Raw genomic sequence first — 5,825 nt, 5'->3', positions numbered from 1 at the left:
TGAATACTGCTTTTTTTTTAAGTTTCAACCATAGTATTTTCAGCTTCTCTGAGGTAAAACACTACTCCTGTGCTCCTGATTGAATGAAGTGGAAAACTTTCCAAGTGGTTGAAACGATCCTTTAAGTTATTGGAAAACCCCAGTTGAGGCAAGGCAGGATTGTGATGTCAGATGATATTAGATAATGATTTTTCATTACAGTTCATTCAGTTCTCTGAACTATGTTTATTCTATAAATGTTTCTTGCTTAGACTTGGATGAGAAGCGTGACACTGCTGTCATTGGTGAGTATTACAGCAACTAGTTTAGCGCAGCATAAAGGCTGGAAACAGAACAAGCAGCTAACCTATGCAAAGGTAATAAAAACTGCCAGCCAGTACTCAGTAGTCAGTAATTAACACCTGGCATCTCATTTGTGTTATCTGTGAAAAAAGCCAAGGAATAAAAATGAAATTTCAATGTGTGCAGGACTACTTTTGGCCAGGAAATGAACGCTCCCTGCTAAGAAATAGTTACATACATACACCACTTAATGTACAGACGCAGCATGGCATTCTCACTCTTCAGTTTTTGGATCAAACAAGATGTCATTTGGTAATAATTAGTAAGCTTTGGAGGAGCAGGTAGGCAGATTTTGGTACCTCTGAACAGAGCCAGGCTGGCTGTTTCCCTGTTTCCAGCCTTTACACTAAGATAAGCTAAGCTAAGTCATTCAATGCACGGACATGAGAGTGGTATCGACCTTCTCATCGAACTCTTTGAAAGAAAGTGAAAATTTTCCAAAATGTCACAGTCACATTTTTCCTTTAACTTTTCCTTAAACTGTAAAGTGTTCACTGTGTTAAATCATGACATCTGAGGATCTGTGGATGGTTTTTTGGTTGTCAGCAAACCAATGATGTGATCATTGTAGTCAACCTGCAGCTGCTCCATGACCAGTGAACACCCACAGTTTTCACATCCTGTCGATAAAGCATCTGAACACGGTTTTAACAAACACATATATGTAATACATAAACAACAGATGAATTTGATACTGTTATATAATTAAAAAATCAACTTCTATATTTCTTACAGTTTTTCCTTTCTCTGTTTTAAACTTATAATTATTTCTTCTCATTAATGGAAAATGTCTAAAGTCATATTTTTGATGGACAATGATGCTTCCTGTATTAAAGCAGTTTGTGTTAAGGTACATAGCCATACAGTCATAACCCATGTCCTGAAAGTCTTCATAATTTGTTCTAACTTCAGTATATGGTCATACTTAGACTGAGTAAGCGTCTGTATGTCTGTGTCCATAATCCTTTCTGTGAAAGGATCTCCCTTCAGGAAAAAAATGAAAGATTTGTTGATTTTTTTTTTTGTCACCCTGTAGTTAAAAAAATGATTTGTTATTATGAAGTTTGGTCCGTGCCTTCTTGGTACTAATGCCCTCAATATCCAATAAAAAGGTACATTTATTTGCCAAAGTTCTGCTGGTTTTGTTGTCATTTAAAGTGGCGCTAAGCTGCAGTTTGGGTGTTTGCAAAAAGCATTACGACAATAAAATATACAGAGAATAAATCATTTAAAAAGAGTTAAGATTAAAAAAGGAAACTGAGTTTACATTCAGTGTATTTGTGTCTCCCCAGGACACAGTGTTCTCTCCAGTGACAAACAAATTGATAATAAAATTCAAATGCTGTGTGTTGCATGCATAATATATATTGAATCTATAAACAAAATTACATTTAAAAATCCTTTATCCATTTATCACATCCCCCAAAATGTTTCATGAGTTTGTGCTGCCCTCTGGAGTTTACTCACTTTGATGGGAGCATCACTTTGGCCTGAAGGTGGCGCTGTTGTCCGACACATGAGACACCAGCAGTGACAGCTCTGTGTAACCTGTCCACTTTACATTTGATGCATCGGCTCAAACACACAAATAACATTATTGTGTTAAAAATCTGACAATAAATCACACAGACATACATTTAGTTTTCACTCAGAACTGTTTTCAGTGTTTTAAATCCTGCTGTTTGACAGTAAAGTATATGTTTGTACTGTAGGAGCTTTCATTCAAACAGAGTAACTGCATTTTGTTTCGTTTTAGTTTATTATAGCAACATAACATCTAGATGGATGATACTTCCCCACAATTTAATGCTGTTGAAACAGAAAGTATCTGTTTCCTAGTGCAGCCTTGGCTGCCCGTCCTCCCCTGAATCTCTATTAACCAGACTGTGAGTCTTGGATTTGTTCCTGTTAGCAGCAGTAAAACGCAGCTAAGTACATCTACTCAGGTACTTTTAGATACAAAATCTGAGGTACTTGTACTTTACTTGAGTCTTTTATTTGCATGTGACTACTTCTACTGCACAATTATTCAGAGACGACTTATCATAGGATCTTTTATATGACTACAGCTGTCATTGAAGTCTTTTCTTAGGACTTTCTCACCATTTTCAGATTTTTCAATCATTCGATTAATGGCTAAAATTATAATTAGATTAATCCATAAAGAAAATAATCATTAGTTAGAGTCTTGTACAAAATAGATCAGAATTAGCTCCACCTCAACCAACTACAATAGTAAAATAGAATTTTTACAAGAATACTTCTGATATGATCATATAATAGTTTGGACCCATTTACTGACATAACATTTACAATGCAATACTTTCTACAGTGGTAGTAGTACTTTTACTTTTTGAAAGGATCTGAATACACAGGAACATTTCCAAACTGAGGCTCACTGTGTCCCAAACTGAGATTAAATTATTAATTTGTGCTTTTATTTCATGCAGTCTCGCCTCTTTTAGCTTTCTTTTGTCACCTGCCATAGCGAGCCAGCTTGCTATTAGTAGAATTAAGCAGATAAATCTCAGCACAGACACTGAAACATCTAACCTTCAATGAGAAGATAAGGAGGCAGTAAGAGACGTCGACAAATCAACTAACATCCGTGTGGTTTTAGACACATTCAGTGATGTTGTGCAAAGAAGCTGGTAGACTTTTTGGCAACTAATATTAAAATAAAAAGCGTGCAGTTAGATTTTTTATAATTTAATGAACACACACACACACACACTAACTAACCTCTGAGCATGAAATAAGTGTTAGTAGCTTCTGGGTTTGAAAAGTGAAGCCAATGCAGAAGTGCTATAAACCTGCATTCTTCTAATGGCCAGCAGGGAGCGACTCTGCTGGTTACAAAAAGACTTGTGAATGAATGGAAGTCTATGAGGGAATGAGCCTACTGCTCACTTGATTTATTACCTCAGCAAACACTTTCCTAATGAGTTTATGATCTCAATGTCTAGTTTCAAGTCTCCTTCAATACAGCAGGATGTTCATTTAGCAAATTTTGGTCCCGTTTAGATGAAAATAGACGATAAAGCTGAGTACACTGGGACTACGTTGTGTCCAACCAACGTCGCGGAAAAAATGTTGTTTCGGGTTCAAAAAACCAAGATGGCAACGGCCATGAAACCTAGATGGCTAAACTAGAGGCTTCAAAACGGAGATCCACAAACCAATGGATGACGTCATGGTGGTTACATTCAAATCTTATACACAGTCTGTGCTTTTGACCTTTGTCAAATTCATATACAAAAAATAGTCAATATTAAAAAAAAAAAAATGCAACGCTCAGGCAGAAAACACTAATCACCACAGAAAGGCTGATGTACAGTTCAAGAGAAAAACATGGTGACTTTGCTCAGCGAGCTCCACCTCCTTCCTCCATCACAGATAACGTGTCTCCCTCGCTCTCGCTCTCCCCTCCGAGCTCCACAGCTGTACAGGAAATCAGTCATCCACCATCCACTGCTGTCGCCATGGCAACACGGAGGGGGAAATCCATTCTCTCCGTCTCCCTCTCTCTCTCTCTCTCTCTCTTCCTCTCTCCGTCACCACCCCCTTCTCCCTCTCCTTTCTTTTGTCTCTTTGAATTAGGTGAAGTGGCTCCTTTCAGACTGTGTTCATGCTTTGTTTTTCAAATTTACAGCAGCTGAGGTCATCGTGTCCTGACCTCAGTGATGCTTCTAGTGTCCGATTCGATTTGTACCGTCAATGATGATGTCTTTATTTTTATATTCCTTCATCACACTTACAGTCATCTTTCTAGAGGTTTCTCCCATTTGTGATGTTTCCATACATCTTATCTCCTCATCTATGAGCATCTGTGTGTGTGTGTGTGTGTGTGTGTGTGGGCGACCATTTGAGCCGATTGTTTGAGAGTATTAGGTGACAGTGTGTCTCCAGCAGCAGTGGTGACCTCTCCGTAAATCCCATGGGGCATTGGGGCAGAACAGGCGGGGCCGCTTTGCTCGGGCCAGCAGCTGCCTGGAGGAGCCAGATGGTCGCAAATCAGAAATGAAATCCAGGCCCCTCCCCCCGCCAGTCATGATAACCCCACCCCTTGTGCACATACACACACACACACACACATAACACACAACGCTGCTCGCACAGGATCATTTGAGCATCCCTCATCCTCCTCCTCCTCACCTAGAATCACCATTGCTGTGTGAAAACCTTGTTAGGCGTGGTCGTATTTGAATCTAAATAATCTAACTCAGCACCCTCGAAACTTGGTATATCTCAATTCAAGTCACTTTCTCCAATCTTCTGAAAGGCTGATATGAATTTCAGCTCCACCCTTACACAAACAGCACCATTTACTGAAGTGATATTCAGTGTGTACACATCTGCCCGTGTCCTCTCAGAGATGGATTAACAGCACTTAATAAACCAGCCTATTAACCAAAACAGCTGCACTGACACCACAAGGTTCAGAGATGATCCCCAGAGCCGATAATAAAACATAGTAATCAGATTACAAATAAACAAATCTCTGGATTTATCTCTTCTCCAATGATGGAGGGGGTTTACTGTTACTGTCTCTGCTGATGCTCAATAAGGCCATAACAGACTGGGGCAATGACTCCCAACCCGGGGTACCTGCACCTCAGGGGGTAACTCTGCACTTTCCAGGAGGTATGTGAAAAGCTGTCTTTGCAAGTGAGCAGAGAAGTTAAAATGGATTATGGACATAGTTATCTTAAAGTATGTTAATGGATAAACGGTTAAAGTAGTTAGCTACATAAAGGTAGGCTGAATAAACCTTTTGAATAGTCAGCAGAAAAGGTTGGAATTAACTTAAAGTAGGCTAATGGATAAATGTTCAAAATAGTTCGATAAAATAAATGGTTGAAGCTGACAGCTACATAAAAAGTAGGCTAATGGATAAATAGTTCAGTCAACTGAAAGCAGGTTAATGGAGAAAAGGTTGAAATAGTTTGCTAAAATTAGGGTAATAGATAAATGAGTAAAATAGTTTGCTAAAATAAACGGTTGAAATCGTTTTGCTGAGTAAAAGTAAGCTAATGGATAAACAATTAAAATGGTAAACTAAAAGCAGGCTAATGGATGAAAAGTTTAAATAGTTAACTAAACGTAGTCTGATGGATAAATGGTTGAAATAGTTAGCCACAAGTTGGCTAATGGATAAATAGTTAACTAAAAGAATAGGTTTTTAAACACTTGTGTAAAAGTAGGCTAATGGATAAACGGTTAAAATAATTAGCCAAAAGTGGGCCGATGAACAAACAGCTGAAATATTGATAATTGGTTAAAATACTCAGCAGCTTCTGACTCTCCAAGTTGTATGAATGTTTGACCAAAAGCAGCCCAAACACTGATGATTTAACTGAATGAAACAAATATTGAAAAAATAACCACTTTCATATATTTATTTGTGGTAAGTAAGATAATTCTAGTCCATTCACTAGAAGACATTTGAGACGTGCCACTGAAGGGCTACTTGTGCTCATCCG

Source organism: Pempheris klunzingeri, chromosome 13, assembly GCF_042242105.1.
Source record: "Pempheris klunzingeri isolate RE-2024b chromosome 13, fPemKlu1.hap1, whole genome shotgun sequence".
Taxonomy (NCBI): Eukaryota; Metazoa; Chordata; class Actinopteri; order Acropomatiformes; family Pempheridae; genus Pempheris; species Pempheris klunzingeri.
Note: the sequence above shows the minus strand (reverse complement) of the source record.